The sequence below is a fragment of the Meriones unguiculatus genome, chromosome 1, assembly GCF_030254825.1.
Source record: "Meriones unguiculatus strain TT.TT164.6M chromosome 1, Bangor_MerUng_6.1, whole genome shotgun sequence".
NCBI classification, from domain to species: domain Eukaryota; kingdom Metazoa; phylum Chordata; class Mammalia; order Rodentia; family Muridae; genus Meriones; species Meriones unguiculatus.
In genome coordinates, this window is record NC_083349.1 from 185,434,144 (window position 1) to 185,456,036 (window position 21,893).

Genomic DNA, 21,893 nt, shown 5'->3' on the forward strand with positions numbered 1-21,893 from the left:
CGGAGTTACCGTCTGCAAGAGGCTCTGAGGCCACTGTCTGATGGCCTGGCTCCCCTAAGAAGGTGGCAGATCCAAGCTTGAAGTCTGATTCTCCTTCCAACCCTTGAGATGCACCTAGATTTTCAGATCTAATCCATGCCTATTTTCTTCCGTTTACAGGTAAGATTGGAGATAAGACTCCGTACAAACCTTCTCATTCCTGGCTGGCCAAGAAGATGCTGGCTTGAGGAAGGAGAAGTGGTCCCACTCTCAGGCCATAGAAGGAAGCTTTGCTGTGAGGACTGGCTGTTTCAGTGCACAACCTGGAGCACATTAGTCTTGTATCTTCCTCTTGCCTAGAAGACTGTGGCCAGGCGTCCTCTCCTCTCTGCAACTTCCTATAACACATGGAGATCTGATTATCCTGGAAGTTTGTGTGGTATGAGACTTGAAGTCAGACATATGTCTGGCTCCTGGTTCTAATGCTTTCTGGCTATAAACCCTTAGACATATTAGCTTTCTTAGACACTGGCTTCTCCTCTGTGAAAATAACAGCAAACATCTCATCGCCTAATACGGTTGGTTTTAAGAGTAAAGAAGGAACAGGTGTCTGGGTGGTACACATTGGTAATCCCAGGACTTCCAAGGATGAAGAAGGGTGATAGGTCAGTTCAAGGTCAGTGTGGGCTACACAGCATGGTCTTGTCTAGGGGGAGGAGTGGGGAGAACAATAAAAAGCAGCAATAGACAGGTTTGTGTATAGTATTCAGGAAGCACTATGTAAATGCTGACTGTCTTTATTAATGTTGTAAGTGTCATTATAAAACGCTAGAGTGGTGTCATGCTATGTGCTCTGGAGATGAGGTGTAAGTCTGGCCTGGCAGCAGGGGGTGGGCTGAAAGGCAGTGAGGGAGTCTGGGATGTGGGCTCTAGAGTTTAGATTATCAGGCTGGATCTATCCAGACGCCTGACTGGGTGAATTGAACCAGACAGGGAGTCAGGAACTTAAAGCTGTCTTGCTGTCCCAGAAATGAATTCCCTGGGCACAGCCCCAGCCCACCCAGCTGTGAAATTGAGCTCATTACCTATTTCCTCTCACTTCCTTTCCTGCCTCAAATTGCATCATTCTTGAGATTGGTGTGTGTAGAGAGTGGGGTACAGCCTCACCCCCGTGTAGCACCCCCATCTGTCTGCTCTCTACTATCTATCTCTCTTATAGTCATATTTCCTTAAGGAGATCTTTCATGTTTTCCTTAAGTCTTCTTTAGTGGTCTCTTCCCCTAAACTTACTTCTAACTGTTCATCCATCTGTCCACTGTCAGCTATTAATTAATCACATGCCCAGTATGGGGCAGGCTCAATGCTAGGTGTTAGTGAACCATGAGTCAGGCTCCTGGTATTCAGTGGTCTGATGGTCAGGGAGGGACTCAGAGTGTGGATGAGTGTAATGAGCTTCTGAGTTGGGGGCTTCTCCCTGCTGGAGACAACAGCGTGTGGATAGGGAAAAGGGGGTTTCTCTTCTTTTTCCTTGGATCCCACCATGGTGTGGGGCTGTAAGCAGCCTCTCCTAATGCTCTAGCTTGGGGCACATGGTACCTTGGTATGGAAGGCACTAGAAAGAGTAGCCCACTGTCTGACTTTTGGGGTCATGACAGGCAGAATGTGAAAAGACTAAACAGACAGTTCGTTCAGACCTTTGGGAACTTTATGCAGTCACCAGAGAAGAGATTACTGTAGCAGAATCAGGTTGAGACCCTGCAGTTCTGAAACTCAAGCTCTTGAGCATCCGTGTTAATGGCCCTTCTTGGCACCAGAAGGTGCAGAAGCCTCTGTAAATATAGGTTGCCCCGGAAGAGGGCCACATTAGGTTCCTGTAACCTTGTACCGCACTCAAAGCAGAGATCCACCCTGCTTCCATTTCCCCTCTTTCTCTACTCCAGAACACGAGAAATTGCTAGCACTAGGAACTGGCTTCCACCTACTTCTAGAAATACCCAGCAACAGAAAATCCAACAAGCTACACTCTGCAAGAGACCGGATAGCCTCCTTCTCTGGAGCTGGTACTAGCAAAATTTACACACCACAGGCATTTAGAGAGTGTGACTGTTCTGGGAGCTTTGAGTGTGGATTCCTCCAGGGTTTCTGTCCTTTTTTCCCACCTTGTCCCTAGCTGGTCTCATCTCAATCTTTGCCCTTAAAGACAACATTTCTTATGCAATGGCTCCTAGTCTAAGCTCTTAGACCTGACTGCCCCTCTCTAGTCTAATATACATTTTAACTTGGCAGAGTTCTTCACTGTACATTTACACTCCAACCCTTTCCTCACAGACTTTCTCTGAGCCACAGTTAGCATACCCATGTAGCCAGTAGTTGAAGATACAATTCAGAGGAACTCATTCCTTCCTCCTTTACCCTCCACATCTAACTCATCAACAAGTACTGTTTTTCCTGTCTCCAAAACAGTGTCCTGGACTCTAGTACCAACTCTCCAACACTGCTTTGGCTTCTTTGAATGACACTTCCACCACTCTCCTGGAACTCTTTAAGGTCTCATAACTCACTTGCTTCCTTCCATTCTTCCCTGCTTAGATCCACTCCATTAAAAAAAAAAAAAAAAAACAGGTATCACTTTTCTATAACACAGCATCAGACAACATTGCTTCCAGTGGCTTCTCATCTAAAGACCAGCATATTAATGTGGCCCCTTCTATCCTGCTCCATCTGTAACACCCTCTACTGCACCCTGTACTCCTTCAAATTCCTTTAGCTCTAATGCAGCCCTTCCATCTCTGTTTCAATCCAAGAATACCCCATTCAGAGAGGGCTTTATGAAAACAAATTCAAATAGTTCCCAGGACACCTCCTCCATTTTCTTCCTTCTTCCTTTGCTGCAAAGGCTTCCCTGGGCCATCCATTACTTTTGCAGTGTTAATTGTTGTGTTCAAGGCTGCCTTCCTCCTACATCTTGTGCATGCATTCACTGCCCCTCCTGCACTTAGAATAGATCTAAAGGTGCCTGTGGTTAGTAGATACTTAGTGGGAGAATTCATGCAAGCATGGCGTGTACATGTTTATGGTTAGAAAGATGGAACTACAAGCCACGAATTGTGACCAGCAGGGACTGTTGACTAAGATGAACTTCCTTTCAGTGTGGTCTATATGCTGTTCCTTCACAAGTAGTCTCTGTGAGTCTTCATCCATCCTAACACATGTATGCACTAGTATCATTTCCACTTTGTATGTGAAAAGGAACCTATAGAAATGAAATAATTGACTTAAGCCCATGGTGGATGGTGGAGATGGGACCCAGGCTTCCCCATCATCTGTCTGGCAAAAACTTGCTCTGGTGCATTCATGTGCTGCCTATGAATTTAAGGAGCCTTGTTTGCCTTGTGCTAACTTTAGGAGATTCCAACTTCTGTGCTAGCTTTGGGGAATTCCAACTTCTGATTTGGAGGCAAAGATAATGGGGGACCCCCAGCTTCTGCATTTTGTGATTTTTCTAAGGCTGGAGAACTTTGTAGAGGCCATTCAGGTTGTCCCACAGAGGAAAGAAAGAGATGAGGTAGAGGCCAGAAAGCCACTAAACGGATATTATCTCTCTTCCCCACAGATGTGAAGCAGCACACTGATTTGGGGACAGTGAGAGTTGAGTGATGGTGAGTCTTGCAGATCTCCATAGAGCCAGCTGAGTACAGATCATGTGCAAAGTGCACATGTAGAAATCTGCTCCAAGGCTTGATGGAGTTTTGACTGCAAAGGGGTCAACAGCAGCATGGCTATCTACTCTTGGACCATCTTAGTTCTGAATGTTGCTCGGAGCTGGGGCTGATGCCTGTGACCTTGGGTGGGATCCCAGGGCACATTCAGGAGGTAGTACATTGAGTAATGCAAGCTCCCTCATGATAGATCTGTTTTCGGCTCTCCCCGCAGAAGTGATTGATTCCCCTGGAGCCTGTATCCCTTTTCTTACTTATTGAGTGTGTGTGATGGATTTTTGACAAGATTGATCTTGACCTGAATACTGCTGAGCTAAATGAATCAACATTGTCAATCCCTCTGCCTGATCCTGAAAAATAGTTATGTGCATAAGAACATTTTTCTTTCAATTGAAGTGCTTTGTACCTCTCGTGGTTGCCCAGATGAAGGTCTTCTCCCTCTCCCAGGGTCCACTGGCTGTGCTTGCAACACCTTCCCCTTGTAATGTGGAAGCTCCAGCTATTTTTCTCATTTCTCTTCACTCCTGCAAGGCTCCTTTCTACATCAGGCCTAGCCTCTGTGCCTGCCTGGCTACGCTTCTCTCACATGCTCCGGCCAGAAATATGAGCTGTAAATTGGGCTTGGCTGTGTGATGAGGAGAGAGATTTTTGTCTCATCTCTCTTTCTCACAGCAGTGATTCCTGAATCGGCACATTACTTATTTTCCCCCCAAACCTAGAATAGTTGCAATCTTTAAGGCACAGCTGATGTATAGCTTCTGGTGGCTCAAAATGGGATTTCACATTCATCTTTTCTTCCTTTGGAGCCTAAGCAAATGTTTTCAGGAGCGGTTCTAAGGCACCGAAGTTCTGCATCTCTCTGCCTTCTTTACAGTCTCACAGCTGGATCTCTTGCCATGCTCACCTGTGGCTCATGTTTCTTGGGTCCTGTCTGTCTGGGAGAGGGCAGGGTGAGCAGGGTGAAAGAGCCAAATTGAGACAGGAAGGTGTTGGGGAAGAAGAATTGTTCTCATATTGTTGGAGCAAATAAATGAGTGTCGTGATGACTGGCTAAGATAACTACTATTCTGTGCTTATTATCAATAAGCGTTGCTTGTTTGTTGCTTCAGAGCCTTAGAACAATTATGCAAAGCCCCATTAGGGATGCTTCACAGGCAGGCTAGTTGGAACTCATGGAGGACAACCTGCTCAGAGATACCCACTGTCCAGGGGTTCAGGGACCATACTTGAGCTTTCTATGGTGACTTCCCTTTATCACCAAGAGTTGCTCAAAGTGCCATCATGTTCAGATGGGATGGCCATGGCATCCCAGCATGGTGGCCAGACTCCACCTGACGAAGCTGAGCCAAGACCAAGACTTCCTGGGATGTAGTGGGGACACTTGCCCTTGCTCACAGGGATCACCCACTGAGCTTTTTACCAGGTCTGGTCCCTGGCTGCCCCTTCTGGCCCCTTGTAGACACAATGCTGCTTCCCAGGCTTGGGGCCAGCTCCCAGCCTGCATCTTGGCTTCATCTGTGTGGCCTGTTCTCAACTTGCTCTCCAAGCTCATTATTCTCTAGCAATTATTTTGACAGTAGCTTTAGCTCGCAAAGAACTTCTCTAACATCTGCAGAGAGAGCTCTGTGGTCAGCAGTGTAGTCATCTTCTTCAAGTGCAGGCTGGCCTCTGGTCCATGCCTCAGGAGTGGTCTATAAGGCCAGGACTTACCTACAACTCAAGGGTGGGTCTGAAGCTCTCTGTGATGCCAGATTTCCACCTTTGGCAATCATCTCTTTCCATACAAATAGTCTATTGACATCACCACAATTTTATTAGGCTTCGCTCACATTATTCCCAGGCTGGAGATACTTTGATCTAAGGAAGTGGGCTTTCCTAAGTCCTATCGATGCAGGTTAATATGAGAATTATTATAAGACAGAAGATTCTTGGAAAACATGGCTACTTCTAGAAAGAGAACCACAGTGAAATGGGTACTCCTGCATGTCTGATTTTTGTGGACAGTCTCTGGGCTACAGAGACTCAGGTTCCAGGGAGCTAACGCCTGAGTGGCCTGAGAGAGGTGACTCCTTCAGGCTCAGCTTTTCTGTATTTAGAGGTCAGCCTCCCCTTCCTGCCCCACCCCCACCACTTGCAACTCAGGGAGGCTGAGAGAGGGACATGGAGGAGGGCATTCAAGGGCTGTGAGGGGCTGGAATGGTAGGGATGGAATGTCTGCAGCTGAGAACTATAAATCTACAGGCTTTCAAGAGGACAAAGCCTTGTGCAGAAAAGCCAGTGGGGTGCTGGAGGAGGTTCTGGGCATTCTCTCCTAGAGGGAAGGAACTGGGGGCAGGGAGAGATAGAGAGAGAGCTCGGCAAACAGCAGAGACTGCCTGAGTAGGGAGGAGGAGCCTCCGGTTCTAACAAGATTCTTGGGATTTGGATTTTTCCACTACTGTTCAAATCTGACTTTCCTACCTGGCTTTCCCATCAACACAGCACAGGCCTGGTTCAAGGTCGATGTAAAGGGTGAGGAAGGAGACAGCAGCATTGCTGTACAAAGTAGGGAAAGGCAAGACAAGAGGCAAGGCCTCTCTGAGATAGCTAAGGAGATCTCAGGGAGAAACCACAGAGATTCCAGACCCGCAGGAACCAGGCAGGTCACAACTACAACAGTCTCCTATGGGCCTCATGGGCTGAGATTCCGGCCTGGGTCAGGTCCCTGCTGTGCCTGAAGGGGCCAGAGGGCTGTCTTGTCCCTGGGCCTTCTGCAGCCTGCCAGTCCTCACTCTGGGTGATTTGATTTGTGCTGTGAAGAGTACAAATGCCCCCTGGGATCAGAGTGGTTGATTCTGGACTCCTTCCACTGGGTCATTTTACTGACTGGCTATTCATCAGGGTCCAGTGAGAGGGGGGAGGGAAAAGGAAGAAGGCCTGGCTGCCATTAACTCCTTTATTGCTGGCCAGGCCTCTGCCTATTCATTGGAAAAGCTTACTCCAGGTCTTTTGGAGATGCGACCTACCCACGCCACCTTGACTGGATGGTTCCTGTGGTCCCTCAAACAGGCACCTGTGGAGGAAAGGGGTCCCAACTGCTTTGCCATCGAAGTCCACCAGTGTGGTCTCGAGCGTCCAAGCAATGGCCTCAGCTTCCTTGCTGCCATGCATCCATCTGACACAGAATAGACAAGTTATAAAAGAGACGAACGGTTTGCGGAGAAAAATCTCCGTATGCCAGGAGAAGAAGCAGACAGAGACAAATAGAAGGGGCGCCCTTCCAAGTGCTCAGGCACTTCCTTTCCTTTCCAGGGGCCAGCCAGTCTGTTATAAACAGGTGGATGGAAAAGAAACTGCAGGTGGAGCTTCCAGCCCAGCAAGGGGACATAAACTATCATAGCTGGGGCAGCAGGGGGGGGAGACCCACCTAATGCTGCCCAGGGACTCTGACCCTCCGTTGTGGGGAAAGGAAGATGGGAAGTATCCCTGGGCTTCTAGCTTGGCCTTGAGGACCCCTGTAGTCCTCTTCCACGCAAAGGCCCCCAGTCGCCAAGCCACCTGCTTTCATAGATGACAGCTCACACAGAAATAGCTTGTTTCTATGGGAGGTGATGATCAATGGCTCAAATTAAATCCCAGAAAAGCTTTTCTTCTTGTCTGACACTTTTTAGTTACTCAGCTTATCTCTTTCCAGGTGGCTGTATAGGCCAAATGATAACTACCTAAACAACCTAGAAAAGGTGAGTTCACTGAGGATTTAAGGGCTGAATTAGCTCTTAGATGTGCTGAGAGTCGAGAGTCGGGGGTTTTACCTCATAGCACCCACCTTCCAGCAGAATCCTGTGTGGGCGACTCTTCAGTGTCTCTGTACCCAGCCCCCATTCTGGGGTTAATAAGAGCCTTTCAGGCACCAAGCCCTGGGTTCAGACGGCTTCAGCCTCTGAATCACTCCATCTCCTCTGTCTGCATTCCCCTTAACTGAATTATCTTTGCATGAGTAACAGAGATCTGTGCCGGGTAGGAGGGCTGTTTGGACCAGGGAATGTCTGCTCTCCAGATTTGATAGCAACAGCAACTTGAATGATACCCCCATCCTGGTCATGCCTCTCCCTCCACAACAGAGTCTCTGAGTACCTCCAGAAGAGGTCCAGCAGTCTTTAATGATCCACCTACAGCCTGGCTGGGCTGAAAGCCAGGATCAGAGAGGCCAGCTCTGTTCTTGGCAGGAAATGAGGGGCCGTTATAGAAATGCCACCCAGGCTGGGAACAAGATCTATGGAGTTAGCAGCCCTGAGTGGGTGAGGTGCTCGGGAGCAAAGGGTAAACCAGGGCGGCCTGGTCTGTGGCCCTTACCCACAGAATCTGCAGAGATCAGCATTCTAACATGCTGGGCTGGATAGGTTCAGGACAGGGAAACTTCTTCTTTGCTTGTAAATCTCAAACTTCATTCACCTCTGGATCACCTTGAAAGTGGTCAAGTGTTTAAAGACTGTCTCCCAGAATCTACTTCAAAAGTCAGAATCAGCAACTTAGAGGTAGGATCTGAGAATCAGTCTTTAGAACAGGCCTTCCCAGGGAGAAAAGGATATATGTCTAGTGATTCAGACAAGAAAGCTAATAGAGTCACTGTAACCCCTTCAAATAGAAGAGTGAGATCAGTATATATTTCCCTAATCTTGAAAGTAAGACAACTCTGCGGAGCTGTCTCTCCTCTGTAAACCCATTCAAGTCACTTAGAGGCACTTTCAACGTGCAGGCTAATGGATCCCCATACAGCTATGTATAGTAATAACACCTTGGGTCCATATAACACACGTTCTGTGCCGAGTTCTCTACTCTCATTTAACCTGAACAATAATTGTTGAGGTGTGTTGTATTATTAATTCAGCCAGCACATGGTGAAACTGAGGGCCTACAGAGGTAAAAATAACCCCTGTTAAGGTCATCAGAATAAAGAACTAACCTGGGATTCAGACTTGGCACAGCAGCCCTTGGAAATGGATTCCAGTGCAGAGGAGGAAAAACTTCATTTGTGCCCCTGTTGTGTATAGTACCTGAAGCCTGTGACTTAAAAATGCATAAGAGGGGGAAATAAACCAGTTTATTTATACATGTGATATCTATACATGTGATTTATGTACACATGGGGGAACTCAACTAAGTTACTCAAAGGGCTGGTTAGATTTAGGGGTTAATGGAACATCTTAATGAGGGCAGATAAAACATGAAAATAGACAAGAAAACAGGATGGAGTGGGCTGACACACAAGGAAAGGAGTTGAAGCCAGGTCACTTCTGGGGAGCCTCACGGTAGGATTTGTGTTTCGAGCTTCTCCCTGAACACAGTGCCAGGAACATATGCTTGCTCATCCCTGGAGTGGCTGCTGCATCCATCTGCAAGTTCACTAACGGGGATGTGGTAGTTTGAGGGAGAAATGGCACCCATCGTCTTGGGAATGTGAATCAACTTGTGAAGATGTGTTTGAGGAGTTTTATCCTCAAACTGGAGAAATTTTATCACTAGGGCTCAGAACTGAGAGTAAAAAAACTTTACCTATTTCTTTCTCTCTCTCTGCTTTATACTTGTGTTCAAGATGTAAGCTCTCAATTTCCTGTCATTACTGCTATACTTGCTACCTGCTGCCATGACTTCTTCACCACTATTGACTCTGACCCTCTCGAGTCATTAACTAAAGTCTTTCTTCCGTAAGTTGCCGTGGGTATTTTGTTTTATCACAGCAACAGAGAAGTAACTAATCAGAAGTTGGCACCAGAAGTAGGGTGTTGAAATAAAGAACCCCACCATTTTGTTTTTGCAGGAATGTGAAAACTCTGGAACTTTGGAGTAGAAAAGTGGTTGAATGTAAGCAGAGCTTAACAAGCCATCCTGGTAGGATCTTTAAAGGGAGTAGTATTGAAAGTTATGCAGATTATGGAGGCTCATCCTAAGGGGAGTAGGACAAAAACAAGGATTTTTAACAGGCTAGAGGTCAATCCGGCCATGATGGTGATTGACTATTATTCCTCTGGAACTATAAGCCCAAATAAATACTATTGGTCATGGTGCTTAATCACAGAAAAGTAACAGGTATAAGAGATAAGGAAAAGAAGACTGACTGTCTTCCATATTGATAGGATTTGATGAAATGAGATAGGTATATTCTGAAGTCTGTTGTTACTAAATATCCAAGAGCTGGGGGCATTGGTTAAAGCAGCATTTTCCTGAATATTGAAAAATTAACTTCATTGTAGTCATCTACCCTTGCTGGAAGGCTACGTACTATGTCATATAGTATTAGTTATATTATGTAGTGCTTACTGAAGTGGGGGTGATTGGGGTCCTAAGGGCAACAAAAAAAGTGAATTTGGTGGAAAATAATGCTTATTTTAGTGAGGTTTATTTCTGCAGACTCTTGGTAGTACTTCCTATCTCCCTTCCTTGGATATTCTTCTAGTACACTTCTAGGAAGATAAATGTATACCTTGCTCGTAGGCAGATGAAGTGAGAGTAGCAAACTCCCTCTGCATTTGTTGTACCCAAGTTAGCTTCAGTGGCGTATTTTGTGGTAGTGAATTCTGGGCCTCCCTTTCCTAACTAGTGTACAATACAGTCCAGATGCTTCAGGTGGAGGCTGAAGCTTCAGCTGTCAGTCACTGGTAATGGTCAGGTTCTGACAGACCTGCAGTAGAACAATGGTCTTAAGCAGGTGTGACTATTATGGCTGCAAAAGGCCAGTAATCTCTTCTGGGTGGAAGACTGTCTTGAGAATCAGGATGGGTTTAAATTTCAAAGTACTATTAGGCAAGCTATTTCTTTTCTGAGGCCTTGGTTCTGGCCATGTGTCAAGAGGTCCTAAGGGGGATGACAGACATCTGGATTTCTTCTCAGCTCTAACATTTGAAAATGATGTGCATGCCCCTTCTCTGAGAAAGATATGGGCATTCACACATGGCAGGGGGAATCTGTCATGCATGCTATCAAAGAAGCTATGTGTAGGAAATTTCCCCAGCCTAAGACTGATGTCTAAATAGTCATATTTCACTGCTATAAATCTGGGTCTGTCTTAGGCCAGGATCTAACCCCCGGGGCTTGAAGGAGAGGACATTGAATTCTGTGACTAATCCTTTAATGAGGATGGGCTGATATCTCTTCAAGACAGTACTAAAATGCATTGTGCTAAAGGAATGCCTTTGGGCTCACCTAAGGACGAAAGAGGGAATATTAGGAAAGTTGATAAGGTAATGTAGAACGAACCATAGAAGTATAGAGGCCTAGAAATGGATACCAGCTAGAGTTCACCTATCTCCTTGCATAGGTTGAAGCCATCATGATGCACAAACTGGACTCAGGAAGGTGGATCAAAAAAAAAATGTAGTGTAACTAAAAGCCTTGGGCCAGTTCAGAGCTACAAAGAATTCCATGGAAATGATCCACCAGAAGATTCTTTCCATTCAGACCTCACCACACTGACCCATACCAACCTTTAATTAAGTGCATTTACACTGAGGCATATCGTCTGCTCACTAACATTGATCTTCTTCACCAACATAGTTTCCTCTGCCAACTGTCAGCCCTTAAAAACAATGGCTGTCAGGAAGCCCATCTGTTGGTCCTTGCTGAACTACTGTATTCACCTGGTGTTCAGTGTTCTGCTGAGCAAAAGCTGTCAGAAAAGACTTTCTGCCCAGTCTCTCTCTCTCTCTCTCTCTCTCTCTCTCTCTCTCTCTCTCTCTCTCTCTCTCTCTCTGTGTGTGTGTGTGTGTGTGTGTGTGTGTGTGTGTGTGTGAGTGAGTGATTGTCCGTATGTCCTTGAGGTTTCTAGCCTCCTACAATCTAACCTAGGCCTAGAATGTTTTCAGCCTCTGAGACTTACTGCTTAACAAGCTCACCCTTTCTTGTTCTTACTGAGCTCATAGCTGGCTGGTTCAACTCAACTGTTTTGGCTCAAACTCCTCTCCCAACTAACTTATTTAATCTGGCCTTTCTCTTGATCTCTCAATTGTTCTGTTTTCATGCACACCAAAAGAGGGAATTGTATTCCATTACAAATGATTGTGAGCCACCATATAGTTGCTGGGAATTGAACTCAAGACCTCTGGAAGAGCAGCCAGTGCTCTTAACGCTGAGCCGTCTCTCTAGCCCTCTTTACATTTGGAAGCTTCTCCTATTTTTTTTTTTCTGAGAAAGGATTTCTCTGTGTAGTCTTGGCTGTCCTGGACTCACTTTGTAGATCAGGCTGGCCTAGAACTCCACCTGCCTCTGCCTCCCTGAGTGCTGGGACTAAAGGTGTATGCCACCGTGCCCAGATTACAATCCAGTGTCTTTTAGCTAATCTTACTCCTCCTTTCTGTTTATCAAGGTACAATTAGATCTCTATAAATCCACATATAAACTAGACATTTAGGCACTCTTATTCAATGCCCAGCTCCATGCTAGTGAGCTGGGATTCACTCCAGAGAGCCAGACTTCTTGCCTATCATCAATGGGCCATCTATGCTGATCCTCAATTTCATTAGGTACCATAGGTTCACAATTAAGCATTTTCTGTTCTCTTAGTTCCTCTGTCTCTTGTCTCTCAAGCCTTTATATTATCATGGCTAATTTTTCTTGTTGTACCACTATTTTTTTCAGCCTTTTCTGAGAAAAAAATTAACTTGACAGTAGAGAGGGGTTTACTCATAATTGCAATGAGTACTGCAATGGGTTTTTTCAAGTAACCTTTCTATCCCCTCAACTCCTACCCTTGTTCTTAAGAGATCTGAAATGGATTTTCCCATTTTTAATAAAGGAAAAGCCTGTCTATATAGTTAAAATTGTCTTTTGGGGTGGCTTACTATGATTCACTGTCTCAGAGGCTCCTATTGTCTGTCCTTGCTCTGGGCTTGAGGTTCCTGCTGCTCTGAGGCCACCCAAGTCAATCTGGGTATCCAGATGAACTCAAAGAACTGAATCTTGCTCTGGAGATGATCCCAGGTGAATTTCTCCTCTGCATCTTTCTGACAGATGTCTCTTGTCTTCTGCAACATTGTTTTAGATTTTTCTGCTTGTGCAACATTTGTGGGCTTTTCAATCACGTTGGTTTTCTTACCAAGCATATTCAGTGCCATATGTAAAAATAAATAAATAAATAAATAAATAAATAAGTAAATAAATAAATAAATAAACTTTTATTCTCCTGTTCTATTGTTGTCTGGGAGGCTTACTTACTGACTCTGTCTGCTAACCCTAGGTCTACTCCTGGGTGCTTCTAGCCTCCACATCACCTAAACTAAGTCTAGAATGTTTTCAGCTCTGACACTTAAAGCTCACTCTTTCTAGTTCCTTCTGAACTCTTCTGGCTAATTCAACTCAGCTATTCTGGCTCAAACTCCTCTCCCAACTAATTAATTCATCTGTCTCTGTCTCTGTCTCTGTCTCTCTCTCTCTCTCTCTGTCTCTGTGTATGTATATGTGGTGTATATGTGGTGTTGTCATGTGTGGGAGTTCCTGAGCATTCATGAGAAAAACATGGGTCCTATAACAACCTGTGTGGCAATGGATAATCCCTTAGCTCTTGTCTTAAATCAGGGGCCACCATGTCTGTACTCTGACTCTCTTTCCTGATGTCCCACATAATTACAGGATAGTTTTGGCTCAAACATGGCTGGTGGCAAGTCAAGAACTCCAATGCATTCAGAGGCTGGGCATTAGCCAAGTAGTCCATTCACAGGGTTGAGGCATTGGTCTGGGGCCAGCATCTCTTGAGGCATGATGAAATCTCTGGCCCTGTGGTGAACTGTGCAATCAGCATTTGCTGATGGATCATGGCAACAGTAGTTGGGGAGTTTGGAAGGACCTCAGACAATGGGAAGAATGTTACAGTGAGCTGAGATGGAGGCCTTTAGCAAAAGCATGGCCAACCAAATAAGTCCCTTGAATGGAGCAATGGTTATCATGTTAGTCAAGACACACCCAGGCCCTCTTTGGCAGCATCCATGGCTGCTTTGCTTCATGCAGCACAAGAGCTGTAGTCCTTCCTCAATCCAAAGTTGTTGTTTCAGAGAAAAGGGAGGGGAGCTAAGGTTTCCAGAGCTTTCTAGTAAAAGAGGTCTGTGTCCAGAATTCTGAGTTTACTGATTGTTCCTCTATAAAGCCCTTCTTGGTATCCCTCTCCTGAGTGGCCTTCTCTTAGAGTCAGCTCTGGGGACCTTCTCTGCTACACTGAATCATAATTGCTGAAGGTCAGTCTAGGTAATACAGGGAGGTTCCAAGAGCATCCTTAACATAAAGGTTCAATTCCAGTGTGTTAAATGTATAATGAGCAAGTCCCTAGGGGTTTCATGCCTAGATGAGCTGCCCCAAAGCTTCTTCTAGGCAGCTCATCTTCTCTTGGGCCTTGTAGATGTGCACTGGCCTCAGAGAATGAGCACTTTCAGAGGAAAGAAGAGGTGGTTGAACAACACTGATATCTGAGAATGGACTTGGGGCTGACAGCTGCTTGAGTGAATCATGAAAATGGCACCTCCTTTGGAAAAGGACTCCAATCACTGTGCACTCCACCCAGGACTGGAACGAAAACCTCAGACTCTCTTCCAGGCCCCTGATGGGAAGCCCCCTTCTTCATTCAGGCAGAGGGGAAGCTGGAGTCTGACACAGAGTGTTTTTTTGCCATGAGTCAGGTAAAGAAACAGCTTGTGTCTCAAGGAGAAAGTGGAATTTCGGAGTACACAAGGGTAAATATTGAATGTGAGATGCTGCTAATTAGCTGCACAAAGGCCGTTAGCACTAATGAGTTCTGTCCTTTTGCAGTAAGAAGCAACCGTTTCTTTGGTCCAGGCTCACTGGCAGTGGCCCAGTGTACTAGCTGTTACTGGGAGTCTTTTGTGATACTTACATCTTAGAAAAGGCAGGAAAAAATAACAACTAGGATTTCAATGAAGCGCCTTCCTTTTCGGCATCTACAGTAACATATGCAGAAACTTGGGGTTAAAAAGGTACTAAAAATACATCACTTGCTTCCTATTAGCAAACCTAATCATATCCCTCCCCCAGACTTTGGCTTACAAAGGCTAGGAGAGAAAAGAGGCGTAGGGCGGAGAAGTGATGGTAACCTGGATTTTTTTTTTCTTGGGCCATGTGTACTCTTTTGTAAACCTCCAGTCATCCAGGCTGCAGAGATGGCTCAGTGCTTAAGGGCAGATGCTGCTCTCAAAGAGCACCAGAGTTGGATTTCTAGGACTCATGTCGGAGAGTTCAATAATCACCTGTAACTACAGCTCCAGGGTATCCAAAGCCTCTAGCCTCCCATGGATATATACATATGCATATATACAGATACACACACATTCAAAACCAAAATAAATATTTTTTCAATCCTTCCAATGAAAACAGGAGTTGTATTTTATTACTTCCATTTGCCAGAAGAGGGACATTCAGGCTCAGAGGGGTTAAATAACTCATCCTTGTTCCCTAGCTAATACGTGGGAGAGTCAGAGTGCCTCCAGTGTGCCCAGATCCAAAGTCATCCAAAGCTGGTGAGAACCCACATGTTGAGCGTGTGTGGAAAGCAGGGGATGGTCAATATGAGCACTGTTGTCCTTTCCACAGTGGGGAAGGAGCATGGACCCAACCGAGGATTTGGTCATTATTTATTAACACTGTTAATTCTCTGAAGTTTACTCAATGTCTGCTAAGATCTGGGCTGGAGCACAGTAGATTGTCCTTGATTCCAAGAGGACTGCTGTTATACACTAGGATGGTGGATGCTGATGGCCATAAAAAGGCGTCGGGGTTGATCAATAATGAAAATTGTGTCTAAATGGTATATGAGCGGTGAGGAAAAAAGAAATAATTACTTTGTAAGGCATTTTTTAATCCATGAAGAGGAAACAATACAGTTTTGGAGCCTCAGTGAGTTTAACCTAGATTAAATAGAGTGGAAGGGTGTTGCTCTTTGAGCAACCAAGGGCTCCCTTGGACCAATGGTGTAGAGGTAAGCTACAGAGGGAGCATAAAATCGGAACCACATGTTGGTTTGTGTAGACAGAACATGGACTTGGAACAAGCTATATTGAGCAGCAAAGCTGAATTAGTAGGCAAAGGTAGGTCACAAAGGTGTGGTAAGGCAAAGCATTGAACTTGGCGAATGGGGCCATTTAGCCTTCTTTTCTCCACTCCTCGCCTCCCTTCCCCTTTTTTCTGTGGGAAGTGCTGGGGATTGAACTTAGGGCCTTGAGCACAGTAGGCAAGGTTTCTATGGCAGAGCTACTTCCAGCTTTTTCTTTACTGTTCATCTTCAGAGAAGGTCTCACAAAGTTGCTCGGGCTGGCCCACTTCATAGTTCTGGTAGGCCTTGACCTTATGCTCTGCCTGCCTCAGTTTCCTGGCTAGTTAGATTACTGGCCTCAGTCACTACCCCTGGCTCCTTATAGTATTTTCAAGTACAGGTATGTTAGGAGAGATGAAGCTGAGCAGGGTAGGAGCAGAAGCTGATAGCTCAGCGTTAGCTGAAGGTTGTTGTAGTACGTTAGACGTAATGAGGATGATGGTGGGAAATACTGTTGCTGTATCCTGAGTGGATGGAATTGTCAAGCATAAATGGGTTTCTTAAATACCAGGGGCTTACAGGAGAGGGCGGAGTCAGAGGTAGCGCTCAAGTGCCTGACTTGGGAAGTTGAATGTGGACAATGACTATGTCTCAGTAACAGAAGTCTGGGGAAGTAGATAGGCTGGGAAATGCTGAGGGTGAAACAGCTGTCATTGACACTGCTGGTATGAAGCATAGAGCTTCGGAGCCACTTGGGGAATTCTGAGCTTGGTAACAGCTGAGATCTTTAGGAGGTTTGCATCACTCTGGGTGGACATCAGTGGGAGAAGAACTGAACTGCAGTGTGGCCACACCTCTTCCCATCTTCTCCTACTCTTGTCCAACTTTGCCTCCAGGGTGGTATCAAAGTCCCTGGGTGCTAACCCAGGGCTCATCACTTTGACCCTTCCTGAACTGGTGTTTATTTTCAGTCTATCTGTGCTATTATAATGAGGAAAAACTTAAAACTAGGTAATTGATATGGAGACTGTGGAGTTCAAGACCAAGATGACAACAGGTACAAAACCCAGTATCTCCTTCCAAAATGGCTCCTTGATACTGTAGTGGAAGAATGCTGTGTCTTCACAGGGTGAGGTGCATAGACGGAATTAAAGAGGAGGAATGGGGGAACTCTCTCAGTCAAGTCTTCTGTGATGACACCAATCACATTTATCAGGTTGAAGTCTCTATAACTTTAAAGAGCTTCAAAGTCCATATTTTCCAATACTATAGATCTGGTTTCTACATGCACTTTATAAAGAATTAAAAAAATCAACCCAGAGTAGCCAGGAGTGTTCAGTTCTTCCACCTCACAAATCTGATCCTCTTAGCATCACCCTGGAAGCATCCTTCTAAATTTAGAGCTCCTTCTTTGCATCCGGAGGCTGAAAACTGCAAAGTGTCGATGTTGGTGGGGAGCTTAATAGCCTGACTGTTTCCACCATCCCCAAGCTTCATGGCTCCTTTCTGTTCTGTTTAGTTCTCTTGTGGCTAGATCCATACTGTGGTAGAAGCTGAGCACTAGAATTATGCTGCATAAGCCATGCTACTGATTCATAATACGTAGGAACAGCCTATAATGATATCAACTAGTTTTCCCTGTTCTGCTAATATCCCTTTCTCTTGTTCCACAAAATTCTATCAATCTGATCAGAAGTGACTCAGGATTCGCAACCTCATCCCCTACCCATCATGGCTTTCTCAGTAAGAATTTATGTGTTGGTAAACTGAATTTTGTTAAAACTTGTCTTTGCTTCCCTTTTTTATTCTTTATACCAAAGTCTCAAGTAGCCCAGACTAGCTTTGAACTTGCTATATAGCTGGGGGGGGGGGTTACCTTGAACTTTAGATCCTCCTGCCTCGGGGTTGGGGATTTAGCTCAGTGGTAGGGCACTTGCCTAGCAAGCTCGAGGCCCTGAGTTCGGTCTTCAGCTCTGGAAAAAAAGACAAAATGACAAAAGACCAAAAACAAAAACAAGGTAACTAGATCCTCCTGCCTCTACCTCCAGGATTCTGAGTTTGTAGAATGCTCTTGCTTGCTTGTGCCCTTGCTTTCTTTCTGTTGGAGTTTTGGAGTTTGAACCAACAGCTCTGTGCATACTAAGAAGGCATGCTGCCAACTGAGCTACATCTCCAGTTCCTTGGTGCCTTCATTTTATTTTCTAATGCTTTTTCCCCCTCAGCTTTCCAGATACCTGCCTACAGGGACAAATCCAGGATTATATCTATGTCCAGCAGGCCAGAAGGGAAGAGAGGAGTCACAGAAGAGCTGTTGAGAGGTACCAAGGAAGTTGGTACAAAAGCAGTGTCAATTAACTCTGAAGGTCAAGCTAAATGCAGAAACAGAGGAATGGGTAGCAAGATTAATACTTGGAGAACCAAGAGGACAGATTGGAAATAACTGAAACCAACCGCTGCCCAACTCTGTCAGGAGAGAGACTTGAAGATGGAAACAGTCTAATAGGAACCGAGTCTGCTGCCTGGACAGCTCAGGCACAGCGGCTCATGGCTAATGTGATGGCTCTTAAACATAAGCCAGGCTCAGTATGGGGTCAAAAGCTGCTTAGTACAGTCATTCAAGGATCATTTTTATTTTATTTTATTTTATTTCAGGGAGCAAGGTCAAAGGCACAGTGAAGGGAGTTCTGCTTTCCTTTACATGAGGCCAGACAGAGGGAAGAACAGAACTCACCTTGATTCTTTTACTAGTTCAGGGTCTGTGACCAGAACACCCATTGTTCCCACACTCCTTAAAGCTATGAGAAAGCCCTTCTTGGTATCATACTAAACTTCAGGGCTCGAGATTATGAGACACCAAAAGAAAAGGCTGAAATGGCATCTCCCTTCAGTGAGACAAGGGGTCTTGTCATGGAATACAGATGGGAAGATTCCAGAGAGGAAAGCAGGGATCTCCCAAGTGGGACTCAGCAAGACCTTCCTCTGATGTAGGATAAAAAGGTAGCAAGAGAGCCAAGCATGGTAGCACACAACTTGAATCCCAGCACTCAGAAGCAGAGGCAGGTCAACCTAGTAAATTCAAGGCCAGCCCTGTCTACATAGAGAGGTCCAAGCCAAAGAAGCCTAAACAGTAAGAAGAAGAAAAAAAAGTATTGCAAAAAAAAAGAAGAAAAAAGTAGTCAAGATAGGAAGAACCAACATCTGGGATCTGCTATATGACACTGGGTTGACTCTTCAGCCAAAGTGCTGAGACTGTAACATCTGGAGGCCAATATATGGGGAAAATGGTGAGGCAGGAGACAAGGGATTCTGCTCAGTGTAACTCTAGAGGGCCCTGTACACACGGAACCTAACCATCCCTCTAGAGATGGGTAGTCCTGAGTCAGAAAGATTATTCACCTCCTGTCCATCTTACAAGGTCTTGTTGAACACCTGCTGGGTTAGTCTGCTCTGGACATTCTTCCATTTTTTTTTTTTTTTTTTTTTTGGAATAGCACGATGACATTCATTTGGGGCCTTGCTTCTTCCACTCATCTTACCCGCAATTCTGTGAAGCCTTAATAATACTACTGATCAGGAATTTAAACTAGCCAGTCTATCAAGATCAGAACTGTGGCTAGAACTCTACAGAAAATGATCAGCAATTATTGAAGCAGATTTTTCTTTTAATGACAGCATCCTAAGGGATTGATCAATATTTCTGGGACCACTGCTAACCTCTTGAGACACTTAGAAGAGACAACTAAGGCAACTGTAGCATCTTTGAGCCAAGAAAAAGTTATCCTTCCCTTTTCCAGCCAGACAAAACGCCTGCAGAGAGACAAGGCTTGGTAGGTGGAGAGCAAATGCAATGCACCCCAATTCACTTGTTCATTGAGGTGCTCTGATTATTTTGAACCTTTGGGCCTCTACAGTAGTCCCATTTTCTATCCTTCCTGAAGCCTATGGTAAGCCTGTTCATTCTGTTCTCTCACTACCCCATATCCATCTACTTAGGTTAATCTAGCGGATGTTTTGCTGCTTGCCAAACCTAAACAAGGGATGTATAGGACATAATACAGCTGGATTAGCAGATCTCACTGAATAGTAGTGCACAGAGACAGAACTGGATACCAGGGTCTTGGGGCTACTGTTATTGAACTGGCTGATAGTATTTGGATATGGGACTTTGTAATGTGTTCAGAATTGAATGGAGTCATAAAGAAGCGACGTCCTATGATGAAAATGCTAGCCTTTTATGAAGGAAAATAAAGACCAAGCATGGAACCCTTGTTCTGTCCTCTTAAAACATTCTTGTCATGTGTTGTCCTCTGTCTTCGTATGATGCAGCAGGAAGGCATTTGACAGTATCATGCATTTGCACTTCCCAGTTTCCAGAGCTGTAAGCCAAATGTATCTCTTCATTATAAATATCTGCCTACTAGCATTTTGTTTCACTAAATAAAATGGTCTTCATGAAATAATCATAGGGTGTCAATGGCCAAGATACTTACAGAACCATCAAAGATTATTGCAAAGCTCAGGGCCGAACCAGGAAGAGGGCTCCATGGGTTAAAGGGCTTGCTGCCAAAGCTGATGACCTGAGTTCTGTCTCCAGAACCCACATACCTGGTGGAAAGGTAGAACTGACTAAATAATACATAGTAAAAATTAAAATCATTGCCCTGTTTTTTCTTATACACACACACACACACACACATACACACACACCACAAAAGACATAAAAATAGAAGAGGGCCTACTGAGGAGAAGGATTCCAGCTGGCAAGTAATTGGGATAACAAAGGTATTAAATGGTGAAAATGACCAAAATTCACTATATGCATGTACGAATTGTCAAAAAATTTAAAAATCAATCTTACTGTACGAGTTACTTTCCTACTGTTGTGATGAAACACCGCGATCAAAAGCAACTTAACAAAAAATTTATTTTGGCTCATAGTTCCAGAGGTTCCAGAGGGGCATCCATAATGGTGAGAAAGGCATGGCAGCAGGTGGCCAGAGCAGGAAGCTGAGAGATCATACCTCCAACTCTTAGTTATGAAAAATATAAATAAATACAGTGTCTCGGGAATGATTCTGTAGGTTGTCGTCTGACTTCCATATGTGTGAGCGCACATGTACGTCCACACACGCACACATACTCATTCACTCACTCACAATTTCTGCTTCGTGATGAAATGGGTAAGGTGGCTTCTGAGGCTCATTGTTCGGGTTTAGGGAGGATATTGAAGTGCTGATATGTTTAAATCCAGAAATCACACACATTAGGTCCATGAGTGAGCACAGTCCATATGTTACCTTTCGTGTCCTTGCTTGAGATAGCTCTTGGAAATGGAAATATTGTCTCCAAAGACAACCTTGATTTTGTCATTCTTGTTGAAGGTTTTAATTCTCAGCCATTGAGCAATGCAAACTGGATCTCAGAGGCAAGTGGCTCCTTTCCCTCCCAAGCTTCCCTTAATTGCTGTCTTTCCATTGTACAGTACCTCACTTACCCTTCTGCTTTTAACCTGTCAATCATGCCTTCCTGAGAGAGGGAGAGAGAGGGCAATAACAGGTATTTCAGAACTGTGACAAAACCTTGGTGAAAGCTTTTGCTCAAAGGTACCTGCTTTCTTCTGCTGTCGCGAAGCTGCCCTCAGCACTGTTGCTCATGGCCCTTCTAAAACTATGCTCCTGAAGAAATGCCTAAACTGTAAGCCTTTTTTCCCTTCATGCAGCCAGACCTGCCTGTATCCTGGACAGGACCTGGGATGGTGGGACTGGAGTTGGAATGCAGAATTAAATGAGCAACATGCTGATTTCATGCAAATGAATATCTATTTTGAATCAACAGCTTGGGTACTTTTTCTAGGAGGCCTGAGGCAGCAGGAATCCAAAAGGAGGGCAGGAGGGGGAGTGTGTCTCTTGGGGTGGTGAGGAGTCTACGGGGGCTCCAGTCTGAACAGAGCTGCCTCCTGCCCACAGTCTTAATGCTATTAGATCCACTCATTAGCAAGTATGAAATATGGAGAGTAAATTAAAAAAAAATCAGAAAAGGAAAGAAAAAAGTCTCATTTCTGCAATGAATAACAGATGGAGACTTAATTCAATTTGCATCCAATACACCCTAGTACCAGTGACTTCGTTTGTGTAACAGTGGAGATCCTGGGGATGAGGAGTGGTCCCTGCTGCAAAAAGGATGGAGGGATG